This window comes from Gymnoscopelus braueri (genome assembly GCF_963280865.1).
Source record: "Gymnoscopelus braueri genome assembly, chromosome: 6".
Lineage (NCBI taxonomy): Eukaryota > Metazoa > Chordata > Actinopteri > Myctophiformes > Myctophidae > Gymnoscopelus > Gymnoscopelus braueri.
Window position 1 is genome coordinate 29,304,259 of NC_137607.1, and position 16,194 is coordinate 29,320,452.

Below are 16,194 nucleotides of genomic sequence, written 5' to 3' on the forward strand. Positions count from 1 at the left end.
TGTTGTTGATACAGCCTGAGATGTTGTTGCTTCCTTTGTGGTTGTTTCAACAGGTTTGGTTGTTGTTTCCGTTGTTGTTGGTACACTGGTTGTCGTGGTTAAAACGGTGGGCTTGGAAGTGACAACAGTTGTTTCCCGGATAGGTGTGGTCGGTATGGAGGTTGTTGTTACCAGAAAAACTGTGGTTGTTGGACCAGTTGTTTCTACTTTTGGTGGCTTTGTTGTTGATACAGTCTGAGTTGTTGTTTCTTCCTTTGTGGTTGTTTCAACAGGTTTTGTTGTTGTTTCCTTTGTTGTTGTTGTTATTGGTACAATTGAGGTTGTGGTTTCAACAGTGGGCTTGGAAGTTACTGTTGTTTCTGGGCTAGTTGTGGTCTCAGGAACAGAGGTGGTGGTTTCAGGAATAACTGTGGTAGAAGCTGTTGTTGGACCAGTTGTTTCTACTTTTGGTGGCTTTGTTGTTGATACAGCATGGGATGTTGTTGTTTCCTTTGTGGTTGTTTCAACAGCTTTGGTTGTTGTTTCCTTTAATGCTGTTGTTGGTGGTACACTGGTTGTCGTGGTTACAACAGTGGGCATGGAAGTAACTGTTGTTTCTGGGCTAGTTGTGGTCTCAGGAACAGAGGTGGTGGTTTCACGAATAACTGTGGTAGAAGCTGTTGTTGGACCAGTTGTTTCTACTTTTGGTGGCTTTGTTGTTGATACAGTCCGAGATGTTGTTGCTTCCTTTGTGGTTGTCTCAACAGGTTTTGTTGTTGTTTCCTTTGTTGTTGTTGTTATTGGTACAATTGAGGTTGTGGTTTCAACAGTGGGCTTGGAAGTAACTGTTGTTTCTGGGCTAGTTGTGGTCTCAGGAACAGAGGTGGTGGTTTCACGAATAACTGTGGTAGAAGCTGTTGTTGGACCAGTTGTTTCTACTTTTGGTGGCTTTGTTGTTGATACAGCCTGAGATGTCGTTGCTTCCTTTGTGGTTGTTTCAAGAGGTTTGGTTGTTGTTTCCGTTGTTGTTGGTACACTGGTTGTCGTGATTAAAACGGTGGGCTTGGAAGTGACAACAGTTGTTTCCCGGATAGGTTTGGTCGGTATGGAGGTTGTTGTTACCAGAATAGCTGTGGTAGAAGCTGTTGTTGGACCAGTTGTTTCTACTTTTGGTGGCTTTGTTGTTGATACAGCCTGGGATGTTGTTGTTTCCTTTGTGGTTGTTTCAACAGCTTTGGTTTTTGTTTCCTTTAATGCTGTTGTTGTTGTTGGTACACTGGTTGTCATGGTTACAACAGTGGGCTTGGAAGTAACTGTTGTTTCTGGGCTAGTTGTGGTCTCAGGAACAGAGGTGGTGGTTTCACGAATAACTGTGGTAGAAGCTGTTGTTGGACCAGTTGGTGGCTTTGTTGTAGATACAGTCTGAGTTGTTTTTGCATCCTTTGTGGTTGTTTCAACAGGTTTTGTTGTTGTTTCCTTTGTTGTTGTTGTTATTGGTACAATTGAGGTTGTGGTTTCAACAGTGGGCTTGGAAGTAACCGTTGTTTCTGGGCTAGTTGTGGTCTCAGGAACAGAGGTGGTGGTTTCACAAATAACTGTGGTAGAAGCTGTTGTTGGACCAGTTGTTTCTACTTTTGGTGGCTTTGTTGTTGATACAGCCTGAGATGTTGTTGCTTCCTTTGTGGTTGTTTCAACAGGTTTGGTTGTTGTTTCCGTTGTTGTTGGTACACTGGTTGTCGTGGTTAAAACGGTGGGCTTGGAAGTGACAACAGTTGTTTCCCGGATAGGTGTGGTCGGTATGGAGGTTGTTGTTACCAGAAAAACTGTTGTTGTTGGACCAGTTGTTTCTACTTTTGGTGGCTTTGTTGTTGATACAGTCTGAGTTGTTGTTTCTTCCTTTGTGGTTGTTTCAACAGGTTTTGTTGTTGTTTCCTTTGTTGTTGTTGTTATTGGTACAATTGAGGTTGTGGTTTCAACAGTGGGCTTGGAAGTTACTGTTGTTTCTGGGCTAGTTGTTGTCTCAGGAACAGAGGTGGTGGTTTCAGGAATAACTGTGGTAGAAGCTGTTGTTGGACCAGTTGTTTCTACTTTTGGTGGCTTTGTTGTTGATACAGCCTGGGATGTTGTTGTTTCCTTTGTTGTTGTTTCAACAGCTTTGGTTGTTGTTTCCTTTAATGCTGTTGTTGTTGGTACACTGGTTGTCGTGGTTACAACAGTGGGCATGGAAGTAACTGTTGTTTCTGGGCTAGTTGTGGTCTCAGGAACAGAGGTGGTGGTTTCACGAATAACTGTGGTAGAAGCTGTTGTTGGACCAGTTGTTTCTACTTTTGGTGGCTTTGTTGTTGATACAGTCTGAGATGTTGTTGCTTCCTTTGTGGTTGTCTCAACAGGTTTTGTTGTTGTTTCCTTTGTTGTTGTTGTTGTTATTGGTACAATTGAGGTTGTGGTTTCAACAGTGGGCTTGGAAGTAACTGTTGTTTTTGGGCTAGTTGTGGTCTCAGGAACAGAGGTGGTGGTTTCAAGAATAACTGTGGTAGAAGCTGTTGTTGGACCAGTTGTTTCTACTTTTGGTGGCTTTGTTGTTGATACAGCCTGAGATGTTGTTGCTTCCTTTGTGGTTGTTTCAACAGGTTTGGTTGTTGTTTCCGTTGTTGTTGGTACACTGGTTGTCGTGGTTAAAACGGTGGGCTTGGAAGTGACAACAGTTGTTTCCCGGATAGGTGTGGTCGGTATGGAGGTTGTTGTTACCAGAAAAACTGTGGTTGTTGGACCAGTTGTTTCTACTTTTGGTGGCTTTGTTGTTGATACAGTCTGAGTTGTTGTTTCTTCCTTTGTGGTTGTTTCAACAGGTTTTGTTGTTGTTTCCTTTGTTGTTGTTGTTATTGGTACAATTGAGGTTGTGGTTTCAACAGTGGGCTTGGAAGTTACTGTTGTTTCTGGGCTAGTTGTTGTCTCAGGAACAGAGGTGGTGGTTTCAGGAATAACTGTGGTAGAAGCTGTTGTTGGACCAGTTGTTTCTACTTTTGGTGGCTTTGTTGTTGATACAGCCTGGGATGTTGTTGTTTCCTTTGTTGTTGTTTCAACAGCTTTGGTTGTTGTTTCCTTTAATGCTGTTGTTGTTGGTACACTGGTTATCGTGGTTACAACAGTGGGCATGGAAGTAACTGTTGTTTCTGGGCTAGTTGTGGTCTCAGGAACAGAGGTGGTGGTTTCACGAATAACTGTGGTAGAAGCTGTTGTTGGACCAGTTGTTTCTACTTTTGGTGGCTTTGTTGTTGATACAGTCTGAGATGTTGTTGCTTCCTTTGTGGTTGTCTCAACAGGTTTTGTTGTTGTTTCCTTTGTTGTTGTTGTTATTGGTACAATTGAGGTTGTGGTTTCAACAGTGGGCTTGGAAGTAACTGTTGTTTTTGGGCTAGTTATGGTCTCAGGAACAGAGGTGGTGGTTTCACGAATGACTGTGGTAGAAGCTGTTGTTGGACCAGTTGTTTCTACTTTTGGTGGCTTTGTTGTTGATACAGCCTGGGATGTTGTTGTTTCCTTTGTGGTTGTTTCAACATGTTTTGTTGTTGTTTTCTTTGTTGTTGTTGTTATTGGTACACTGGTTGTCGTGGTTACAACAGTGGGCTTGGAAGTAACTGTTGTTTTTGGGCTAGTTGTGGTCTCAGGAACAGAGGTGGTGGTTTCACGAATAACTGTGGTAGAAGCTGTTGTTGGACCAGTTGTTTCTACTTTTGGTGGCTTTGTTGTTGATACAGCCTGAGATGTCATTGCTTCCTTTGTGGTTGTTTCAAGAGGTTTGGTTGTTGTTTCCGTTGTTGTTGGTACACTGGTTGTCGTGGTTAAAACGGTGGGCTTGGAAGTGACAACGGTTGTTTCCCGGATAGGTTTGGTCGGTATGGAGGTTGTTGTTACCAGAATAGCTGTGGTAGAAGCTGTTGTTGGACCAGTTGTTTCTACTTTTGGTGGCTTCGTTGTTGATACAGCCTGAGATGTTGTTGTTTCATTTGTGGTTGTTTCAACAGCTTTGGTTGTTGTTTCCTTTAATGCTGTTGTTGTTGGTACACTGGTTGTCGTGGTTACAACAGTGGGCTTGGAAGTAACTGTTGTTTCTGGGCTAGTTGTGGTCTCAGGAACAGAGGTGGTGGTTTCACGAATAACTGTGGTAGAAGCTGTTGTTGGACCAGTTGTTTCTACTTTTGGTGGCTTTGTTGTAGATACAGTCTGAGTTGTTTTTGCATCATTTGTGGTTGTTTCAACAGGTCTTGTTGTTGTTTCCTTTGTTGTTGTTGTTATTGGTACAATTGAGGTTGTGGTTTCAACAGTGGGCTTGGAAGTAACCGTTGTTTCTGGGCTAGTTGTGGTCTCAGGAACAGAGGTGGTGGTTTCACGAATAACTGTGGTAGAAGCTGTTGTTGGACCAGTTGTTTCTACTTTTGGTGGCTTTGTTGTTGATACAGCCTGGGATGTTGTTGTTTCCTTTGTGGTTGTTTCAACAGCTTTGGTTGTTGTTTCCTTTAATGCTGTTGTTGTTGTTGGTGGTACACTGGTTGTCGTGTTTACAACAGTGGGCTTGGAAGTAACTGTTGTTTCTGGGCTAGTTGTGGTCTCAGGAACAGGGGTGGTGGTTTCACGAATAACTGTGGTAGAAGCTGTTGTTGGACCAGTTGTTTCTACTTTTGGTGGCTTTGTTGTAGATACAGTCTGAGTAGTTTTTGCATCCTTTGTGGTTGTTTCAACAGGTTTTGTTGTTGTTTCCTTTGTTGTTGTTGTTAATGGTACAATTGAGGTTGTGGTTTCAACAGTGGGCTTGGAAGTAACCGTTGTTTCTGGGCTATTTGTGGTCTCAGGAACAGAGGTGGTGGTTTCACGAATAACTGTGGTAGAAGCTGTTGTTGGACCTGTTGTTTCTACTTTTGGTGGCTTTGTTGCTGATACAGTCTGAGTTGTTGTTGCTTCCTTTGTGGTTGTTTCAACAGGTTTGGTTGTTGTTTCCGTTGTTGTTGGTACACTGGTTGTCGTGGTTAAAACGGTGGGCTTGGAAGTGACAACAGTTGTTTCCCGGATAGGTGTGGTCGGTATGGAGGTTGTTGTTACCAGAAAAACTGTTGTTGTTGGACCAGTTGTTTCTACTTTTGGTGGCTTTGTTGTTGATACAGTCTGAGTTGTTGTTTCTTCCTTTGTGGTTGTTTCAACAGGTTTTGTTGTTGTTTCCTTTGTTGTTGTTGTTATTGGTACAATTGAGGTTGTGGTTTCAACAGTGGGCTTGGAAGTTACTGTTGTTTCTGGGCTAGTTGTTGTCTCAGGAACAGAGGTGGTGGTTTCAGGAATAACTGTGGTAGAAGCTGTTGTTGGACCAGTTTCTACTTTTGGTGGCTTTGTTGTTGATACAGCCTGGGATGTTGTTGTTTCCTTTGTTGTTGTTTCAACAGCTTTGGTTGTTGTTTCCTTTAATGCTGTTGTTGTTGGTACACTGGTTGTCGTGGTTACAACAGTGGGCATGGAAGTAACTGTTGTTTCTGGGCTAGTTGTGGTCTCAGGAACAGAGGTGGTGGTTTCACGAATAACTGTGGTAGAAGCTGTTGTTGGACCAGTTGTTTCTACTTTTGGTGGCTTTGTTGTTGATACAGTCTGAGATGTTGTTGCTTCCTTTGTGGTTGTCTCAACAGGTTTTGTTGTTGTTTCCTTTGTTGTTGTTGTTATTGGTACAATTGAGGTTGTGGTTTCAACAGTGGGCTTGGAAGTAACTGTTGTTTTTGGGCTAGTTATGGTCTCAGGAACAGAGGTGGTGGTTTCACGAATAACTGTGGTAGAAGCTGTTGTTGGACCAGTTGTTTCTACTTTTGGTGGCTTTGTTGTTGATACAGCCTGGGATGTTGTTGTTTCCTTTGTGGTTGTTTCAACATGTTTTGTTGTTGTTTTCTTTGTTGTTGTTGTTATTGGTACACTGGTTGTCGTGGTTACAACAGTGGGCTTGGAAGTAACTGTTGTTTTTGGGCTAGTTGTGGTCTCAGGAACAGAGGTGGTGGTTTCACGAATAACTGTGGTAGAAGCTGTTGTTGGACCAGTTGTTTCTACTTTTGGTGGCTTTGTTGTTGATACAGCCTGAGATGTCGTTGCTTCCTTTGTGGTTGTTTCAAGAGGTTTGGTTGTTGTTTCCGTTGTTGTTGGTACACTGGTTGTCGTGGTTAAAACGGTGGGCTTGGAAGTGACAACGGTTGTTTCCCGGATAGGTTTGGTCGGTATGGAGGTTGTTGTTACCAGAATAGCTGTGGTAGAAGCTGTTGTTGGACCAGTTGTTTCTACTTTTGGTGGCTTCGTTGTTGATACAGCCTGGGATGTTGTTGTTTCATTTGTGGTTGTTTCAACAGCTTTGGTTGTTGTTTCCTTTAATGCTGTTGTTGTTGTTGGTACACTGGTTGTCGTGGTTACAACAGTGGGCTTGGAAGTAACTGTTGTTTCTGGGCTAGTTGTGGTCTCAGGAACAGAGGTGGTGGTTTCACGAATAACTGTGGTAGAAGCTGTTGTTGGACCAGTTGTTTCTACTTTTGGTGGCTTTGTTGTAGATACAGTCTGAGTTGTTTTTGCATCATTTGTGGTTGTTTCAACAGGTCTTGTTGTTGTTTCCTTTGTTGTTGTTGTTATTGGTACAATTGAGGTTGTGGTTTCAACAGTGGGCTTGGAAGTAACCGTTGTTTCTGGGCTAGTTGTGGTCTCAGGAACAGAGGTGGTGGTTTCAGGAATAACTGTGGTAGAAGCTGTTGTTGGACCAGTTGTTTCTACTTTTGGTGGCTTTGTTGTTGATACAGCATGGGATGTTGTTGTTTCCTTTGTGGTTGTTTCAACAGCTTTGGTTGTTGTTTCCTTTAATGCTGTTGTTGGTGGTACACTGGTTGTCGTGGTTACAACAGTGGGCATGGAAGTAACTGTTGTTTCTGGGCTAGTTGTGGTCTCAGGAACAGAGGTGGTGGTTTCACGAATAACTGTGGTAGAAGCTGTTGTTGGACCAGTTGTTTCTACTTTTGGTGGCTTTGTTGTTGATACAGTCTGAGATGTTGTTGCTTCCTTTGTGGTTGTCTCAACAGGTTTTGTTGTTGTTTCCTTTGTTGTTGTTGTTATTGGTACAATTGAGGTTGTGGTTTCAACAGTGGGCTTGGAAGTAACTGTTGTTTCTGGGCTAGTTGTGGTCTCAGGAACAGAGGTGGTGGTTTCACGAATAACTGTGGTAGAAGCTGTTGTTGGACCAGTTGTTTCTACTTTTGGTGGCTTTGTTGTTGATACAGCCTGAGATGTCGTTGCTTCCTTTGTGGTTGTTTCAAGAGGTTTGGTTGTTGTTTCCGTTGTTGTTGGTACACTGGTTGTCGTGATTAAAACGGTGGGCTTGGAAGTGACAACAGTTGTTTCCCGGATAGGTTTGGTCGGTATGGAGGTTGTTGTTACCAGAATAGCTGTGGTAGAAGCTGTTGTTGGACCAGTTGTTTCTACTTTTGGTGGCTTTGTTGTTGATACAGCATGGGATGTTGTTGTTTCCTTTGTGGTTGTTTCAACAGCTTTGGTTGTTGTTTCCTTTAATGCTGTTGTTGGTGGTACACTGGTTGTCGTGGTTACAACAGTGGGCATGGAAGTAACTGTTGTTTCTGGGCTAGTTGTGGTCTCAGGAACAGAGGTGGTGGTTTCACGAATAACTGTGGTAGAAGCTGTTGTTGGACCAGTTGTTTCTACTTTTGGTGGCTTTGTTGTTGATACAGTCTGAGATGTTGTTGCTTCCTTTGTGGTTGTCTCAACAGGTTTTGTTGTTCTTTCCTTTGTTGTTGTTGTTATTGGTACAATTGAGGTTGTGGTTTCAACAGTGGGCTTGGAAGTAACTGTTGTTTCTGGGCTAGTTGTGGTCTCAGGAACAGAGGTGGTGGTTTCACGAATAACTGTGGTAGAAGCTGTTGTTGGACCAGTTGTTTCTACTTTTGGTGGCTTTGTTGTTGATACAGCCTGAGATGTCGTTGCTTCCTTTGTGGTTGTTTCAAGAGGTTTGGTTGTTGTTTCCGTTGTTGTTGGTACACTGGTTGTCGTGATTAAAACGGTGGGCTTGGAAGTGACAACAGTTGTTTCCCGGATAGGTTTGGTCGGTATGGAGGTTGTTGTTACCAGAATAGCTGTGGTAGAAGCTGTTGTTGGACCAGTTGTTTCTACTTTTGGTGGCTTTGTTGTTGATACAGCCTGGGATGTTGTTGTTTCCTTTGTGGTTGTTTCAACAGCTTTGGTTTTTGTTTCCTTTAATGCTGTTGTTGTTGTTGGTACACTGGTTGTCGTGGTTACAACAGTGGGCTTGGAAGTAACTGTTGTTTCTGGGCTAGTTGTGGTCTCAGGAACAGAGGTGGTGGTTTCACGAATAACTGTGGTAGAAGCTGTTGTTGGACCAGTTGTTTCTACTTTTGGTGGCTTTGTTGTAGATACAGTCTGAGTTGTTTTTGCATCCTTCGTGGTTGTTTCAACAGGTTTTGTTGTTGTTTCCTTTGTTGTTGTTGTTATTGGTACAATTGAGGTTGTGGTTTCAACAGTGGGCTTGGAAGTAACCGTTGTTTCTGGGCTAGTTGTGGTCTCAGGAACAGAGGTAGTGGTTTCACGAATAACTGTGGTAGAAGCTGTTGTTGGACCAGTTGTTTCTACTTTTGGTGGCTTTGTTGTTGATACAGCCTGAGATGTTGTTGCTTCCTTTGTGGTTGTTTCAACAGGTTTGGTTGTTGTTTCCGTTGTTGTTGGTACACTGGTTGTCGTGGTTAAAACGGTGGGCTTGGAAGTGACAACAGTTGTTTCCCGGATAGGTGTGGTCGGTATGGAGGGTATGGAGGTTGTTGTTACCAGAAAAACTGTCGTTGTTGGACCAGTTGTTTCTACTTTTGGTGGCTTTGTTGTTGATACAGTCTGAGTTGTTGTTTCTTCCTTTGTGGTTGTTTCAACAGGTTTTGTTGTTGTTTTCTTTGTTGTTGTTGTTATTGGTACAATTGAGGTTGTGGTTTCAACAGTGGGCTTGGAAGTTACTGTTGTTTCTGGGCTAGTTGTTGTCTCAGGAACAGAGGTGGTGGTTTCAGGAATAACTGTGGTAGAAGCTGTTATTGGACCAGTTGTTTCTACTTTTGGTGGCTTTGTTGTTGATACAGCCTGGGATGTTGTTGTTTCCTTTGTTGTTGTTTCAACAGCTTTGGTTGTTGTTTCCTTTAATGCTGTTGTTGTTGGTACACTGGTTGTCTTGGTTAAAACGGTGGGCTTGGAAGTGACAACAGTTGTTTCTCGGATAGGTGTGGTCGGTATGGAGGTTGTTGTTACCAGAAAAACTGTCGTTGTTGGACCAGTTGTTTCTACTTTTGGTGGCTTTGTTGTTGATACAGTCTGAGTTGTTGTTTCTTCCTTTGTGGTTGTTTCAACAGGTTTTGTTGTTGTTTCCTTTGTTGTTGTTGTTATTGGTACAATTGAGGTTGTGGTTTCAACAGTGGGCTTGGAAGTTACTGTTGTTTCTGGGCTAGTTGTTGTCTCAGGAACAGAGGTGGTGGTTTCAGGAATAACTGTGGTAGAAGCTGTTGTTGGACCAGTTGTTTCTACTTTTGGTGGCTTTGTTGTTGATACAGCCTGGGATGTTGTTGTTTCCTTTGTTGTTGTTTCAACAGCTTTGGTTGTTGTTTCCTTTAATGCTGTTGTTGTTGTTGGTACACTGGTTGTCGTGGTTACAACAGTGGGCTTGGAAGTAACTGTTGTTTCTGGGCTAGTTGTGGTCTCAGGAACAGAGGTGGTGGTTTCACGAATAACTGTGGTAGAAGCTGTTGTTGGACCAGTTGTTTCTACTTTTGGTGGCTTTGTTGTAGATACAGTCTGAGTTGTTTTTGCATCCTTCGTGGTTGTTTCAACAGGTTTTGTTGTTGTTTCCTTTGTTGTTGTTGTTATTGGTACAATTGAGGTTGTGGTTTCAACAGTGGGCTTGGAAGTAACCGTTGTTTCTGGGCTAGTTGTGGTCTCAGGAACAGAGGTAGTGGTTTCACGAATAACTGTGGTAGAAGCTGTTGTTGGACCAGTTGTTTCTACTTTTGGTGGCTTTGTTGTTGATACAGCCTGAGATGTTGTTGCTTCCTTTGTGGTTGTTTCAACAGGTTTGGTTGTTGTTTCCGTTGTTGTTGGTACACTGGTTGTCGTGGTTAAAACGGTGGGCTTGGAAGTGACAACAGTTGTTTCCCGGATAGGTGTGGTCGGTATGGAGGGTATGGAGGTTGTTGTTACCAGAAAAACTGTCGTTGTTGGACCAGTTGTTTCTACTTTTGGTGGCTTTGTTGTTGATACAGTCTGAGTTGTTGTTTCTTCCTTTGTGGTTGTTTCAACAGGTTTTGTTGTTGTTTTCTTTGTTGTTGTTGTTATTGGTACAATTGAGGTTGTGGTTTCAACAGTGGGCTTGGAAGTTACTGTTGTTTCTGGGCTAGTTGTTGTCTCAGGAACAGAGGTGGTGGTTTCAGGAATAACTGTGGTAGAAGCTGTTATTGGACCAGTTGTTTCTACTTTTGGTGGCTTTGTTGTTGATACAGCCTGGGATGTTGTTGTTTCCTTTGTTGTTGTTTCAACAGCTTTGGTTGTTGTTTCCTTTAATGCTGTTGTTGTTGGTACACTGGTTGTCTTGGTTAAAACGGTGGGCTTGGAAGTGACAACAGTTGTTTCTCGGATAGGTGTGGTCGGTATGGAGGTTGTTGTTACCAGAAAAACTGTCGTTGTTGGACCAGTTGTTTCTACTTTTGGTGGCTTTGTTGTTGATACAGTCTGAGTTGTTGTTTCTTCCTTTGTGGTTGTTTCAACAGGTTTTGTTGTTGTTTCCTTTGTTGTTGTTGTTATTGGTACAATTGAGGTTGTGGTTTCAACAGTGGGCTTGGAAGTTACTGTTGTTTCTGGGCTAGTTGTTGTCTCAGGAACAGAGGTGGTGGTTTCAGGAATAACTGTGGTAGAAGCTGTTGTTGGACCAGTTGTTTCTACTTTTGGTGGCTTTGTTGTTGATACAGCCTGGGATGTTGTTGTTTCCTTTGTTGTTGTTTCAACAGCTTTGGTTGTTGTTTCCTTTAATGCTGTTGTTGTTGGTACACAGGTTGTCGTGGTTACAACAGTGGGCATGGAAGTAACTGTTGTTTCTGGGCTAGTTGTAGTCTCAGGAACAGAGGTGGTGGTTTCACGAATAACTGTGGTAGAAGCTGTTGTTGGACCAGTTGTTTCTACTTTTGGTGGCTTTGTTGTTGATACAGTCTGAGATGTTGTTGCTTCCTTTGTGGTTGTCTCAACAGGTTTTGTTGTTGTTTCCTTTGTTGTTGTTGTTATTGGTACAATTGAGGTTGTGGTTTCAACAGTGGGCTTGGAAGTAACTGTTGTTTCTGGGCTAGTTGTGGTCTCAGGAACAGAGGTGGTGGTTTCAGGAATAACTGTGGTAGAAGCTGTTGTTGGACCAGTTGTTTCCACTTTTGGTGGCTTTGTTGTTGATACAGCCTGAGATGTTGTTGCTTCCTTTGTGGTTGTTTCAACAGGTTTGGTTGTTGTTTCCGTTGTTGTTGGTACACTGGTTGTCGTGGTTAAAACGGTGGGCTTGGAAGTGACAACAGTTGTTTCCCGGATAGGTGTGGTCGGTATGGAGGTTGTTGTTACCAGAAAAACTGTGGTTGTTGGACCAGTTGTTTCTACTTTTGGTGGCTTTGTTGTTGATACAGTCTGAGTTGTTGTTTCTTCCTTTGTGGTTGTTTCAACAGGTTTTGTTGTTGTTTCCTTTGTTGTTGTTGTTATTGGTACAATTGAGGTTGTGGTTTCAACAGTGGGCTTGGAAGTTACTGTTGTTTCTGGGCTAGTTGTGGTCTCAGGAACAGAGGTGGTGGTTTCAGGAATAACTGTGGTAGAAGCTGTTGTTGGACCAGTTGTTTCTACTTTTGGTGGCTTTGTTATTGATACAGCATGGGATGTTGTTGTTTCCTTTGTTGTTGTTTCAAGAGGTTTGGTTGTTGTTTCCTTTAATGCTGTTGTTGTTGGTACACTGGTTGTCGTGGTTACAACAGTGGGCATGGAAATAACTGTTGTTTCTGGGCTAGTTGTGGTCTCAGGAACAGAGGTGGTGGTTTCACTAATAACTGTGGTAGAAGCTGTTGTTGGACCAGTTGTTTCTACTTTTGGTGGCTTTGTTGTTGATACAGCCTGAGATGTTGTTGCTTCCTTTGTGGTTTCAACAGGTTTTGTTGTTGTTTCCGTTGTTTTTGGTACACTGGTTGTCGTGGTTAGAACGGTGGGCTTGGAAGTGACAACAGTTGTTTCCGGGATAGGTGTGGTCGGTATGGAGGTTGTTGTTACCGGAATAACTGTGGTAGAAGCTGTTGTTGGCCCAGTTGTTTCTACTTTTGGTGGCTTTGTTGTTAATACAGTCTGAGTTGTTGTTGCTTCCTTTGTGGTTGTTTCAACAGGTTTTGTTGTTGTTTCCTTTGTTGTTGTTGTTATTGGTACAATTGAGGTTGTGGTTTCAACAGTGGGCTTGGAAGTAACTGTTGTTTCTGGGCTAATTGTGGTCTCAGGAACAGCGGTGGTTGTTTCACGAATAACTGTGGTAGAAGCTGTTGTTGGACCAGTTGTTTCTACTTTTGGTGGCTTTGTTGTTGATACAGCCTGAGATGTTGTTGCTTTTTTTGTGGTTGTTTCAACAGGTTTGGTTGTTGTTTTCGTTGTTGTTGGTACAGTGGTTGTCATGGTTACAACAGTGGGCTTGGAAGTAACTGTTGTTTCTGGGCTAGTTGTGGTCTCAGGAACAGAAGTGGTGGTTTCACGAATAACTGTAGTAGAAGCTGTTGTTGGACCAGTTGTTTCTACTTTTGGTGGCTTTGTTGTTGATACAGTCTGAGTTGTTGTTGCTTCCTTTGTGGTTCTTTCAACAGGTTTTGTTGTTGTTTCCTTTGTTGTTGTTGTTGTTATTGGTACAATTGAGGTTGTGGTTTCAACAGTGCGCTTGGAAGTAACTGTTGTTTCTGGGCTAGTTGTGGTCTCAGGAACAGAGGTGGTGGTTTCACGAATAACTGTGTTAGAAGCTGTTGTTGGACCAGTTGTTTCTACTTTTGGTGTCTTTGTTGTTGATACATCCTGAGATGTTGTTGCTTCCTTTGTGGTTGTTTCAACAGCTTTGGTTGTAGTTTCCATTGATGCTGTTGTTGTTGGTACACTGGTTCTCTTGGTTACAACAGTGGGCTTGGAAGTAACTGTTGATTCTGGGCTAGTTGTGGTCTCAGGAACAGAGGTGGTGGTCTCTGGTGTAGGTTGGGGTTTCGTCTGTAGCGCAATAGTAAGTGTTGTAGTCAGTGGTGTAGTTTGGGATGGAGGCTGTAGCATAGTCTCTGTTGTAGTTGGCAATGTAGGCGTGGTCTTAGAGTTGCACTTATCCTCTTCACAGCAGTTGTGAGCATGTGTGAAGTTAGCAAAGACTTGAAAGACAGCAGTGATTTGGGAAGTAGCAGTACACACATTTGCAGATGCACAGCCAAAGGTGTTAATAGTGCTGGTCACTACAGATAACAAAAGAAGAAAAACATTTTCACGCTCGCATTAGCACAATCAAACTTTTCAAGTTGAAGTCTATTTGATGATGCACACGTTTCAGTCCCATCAACCCAGCAAATCTCACTTCCTACAATTCTTGACATTGTTTTTGATCACTTTCAACATTCCTATATTTAAGAATGCAGTAATACACAAGTCAGTATCCTCATATGTGTGTTTAAACTTTAATACAAGTTGCAGTAATTTTGTGTCAGTGTCAGTTGTTTTTATCTGTATCCTGACAAAACTGTCCAGAATTAAGTGTTGACTGGGAAGTCATACAGCATGGATCATTACTGCACTGAATGCATATTCTAATTTAGCATAACAAATACTCATCCTAACCATATCTGTGTTAAATGCAGTCTCTGTGTTAGGACTCACAATACCCGCTGATGCACCGGTCCTCAATTTTTGAACAGTTTACAACTGCTGTGTTGCATTCTGTGTCTGCCTGGTTGGCACAGCTGAAGCATTGTCGTGAACTGTTCTGTTTAGTAGGAACTGAAATAGAACAGGTTATTATTAGGCTACATACTGTATATATTTAGACTCCGTTTAAATCATAATTGTGAAATCAGCTCAGTTGATTTTTGTCATGGTTCTAGGCTGCTTGTGTCAATTTAGTGCAATTGTCTCAGATTATTTGTCAGTAATTAAAAAAGGCTGTAAGTGATAAAATAAAAGTTTTTTGTTTAAAAATGGTTTAATACAATTATCTAAGATCATATGTATGTGGTCAGTAATTAAATAAATCTAGGTTCAAACTGTGTTGCATGATTTAAATTCAGTCTCAACTTTAGAATTAAGCTTAAGCATGTTAAAGCTGAATTAACAAATAAAGAAAGGGTGAAATATATTGTGGTGGAAGAAGATTCTTAACTTAAGTAAAAGTAGCAATACCACAAAGTACAAATAGGCTACTCTGTTAAGTCAGAGTCCTGTGTTCAAAATATTACTGAGTATTAATTATACAGAATGGCCAATCATATTATTGGGTTGTATTACTCGATTACTTTGTGCGCTACTGGGTAGCTTAAAGGTTTCATGACATTCAGTTTTAACTGAAAATTCCACTCTAGTGAGCCATTGCAGGTGTTTTTCTCTCACATTTCTAAAGCCTTTTCAACTGCAATGAAAAAGAAATCTTTGCCTGCGGGTGTCACTGTTGAGGGATTTTGCCTGTCAATCATCACCTCTGCCCCCCCCCCCCCCCAAAGGAAAGGGGAGGGGAGGGGAGGGGCGAGGAGGAGAGTGGGCGAGATTAACGGCCTGTGACTTCACTATCCAAGGGCCAATCTCAGATTACTTTTCAGCCTAATTATTCAGAAAACCCCAGACCACAAAAAAATCCACTGAATGTTCAAAGTTCTGTTTTTTTGGGTGTAATTGAGGTCATAAAACCCCCCAAAAAACATAAAAAATATAAAAAGTTAAAATGAATGTCATAGAACCTTTAACCTATAATCATCCATCCAAATTAAGCAGTTGATCTGCAAAGTAACTAGTAGCTAAAGCAGTCAATAATTGTGTAAAAAGTATAATATTTGTATCAGAGATGGAGTTGAGTATGAATGAAAAATTGGAAATGTTAAAGTAAAGTAAAAAATTACCTTAGAATTGTGGACGTTATAACTGGTGGTGCTATAACAGGCCAATTTGGAAAAGGTGGCATTTCTTCCTCAACGTAGTGCGAATATGAGTGCAAAGTTTCACCGCAATCGGACGCTGCTTTCATGAATTGCGCCATGTCAGCCAACCAGGATGGAATATGATAAAAAACGTACAGATCCGTCTTGATCACATAAATATAGAGATCATGTGTACCGATTTGCGTGAAATTTGGATAAGATCTGAAGGAGTAATATCCAAAAATGTATAATACATAAGTCGGCCTCCTGGTGGCGCTATAAAAGGCAGATGTGAAAAATGCACTGTGTGGAGTGCACATACAAAGTTTTACACAGATCGGTGCAGTTATCGGTAAAAACACGAATCGGCCTGTTATAGCGCCACCATGAGGCTGATTTGAACATTTTCAAGTGGAATTTCTTCCTCGGCCGAGTGGGAAGGTACGTGCGAAATTTCACGGAAATTGCACGCTGTGTTCATGATTTGAGGCATTTTGTTCAAAACAGAGCACTCCTGCAAACTTTGGATGCCATTCTTAGCCAATCAGGATGAAATATGAAAAATCTGAAAGACCTGTTTTGTTTAATGCGTGACGTCTGTAGGAGTACTGTCAAAAAATGTGTAATGTAAAAAGCGGCCTCCTGGTGGCACTATAACAGGCCCATGTGACAAATTTGAGGCAGAGGTTCTGAATTGGCATCCAGGGAGTGTGTGTGCACAGTTTCGCTGCGATCAAGCTAACGGTGCCGGAGATTAGCTGTTCACAGACGGACGGACACACGGACACACACATACACACTGACGGACGGACAGGGTGCAAAACATACTCTTTCGCCATGCCTTTCAGCCTGGCGGAGACAATTATGTGATGCAATGATAGTGTTGTAACTAATTTACATACCAGACAAAGTCTCATTGTTACAGCCAGCTGTATCACAACAGAGAATGGATGCAACTCCATGCCCAAGATGTCCCAGGTTTGCTGAAAATGTCTCGTTGCCAATT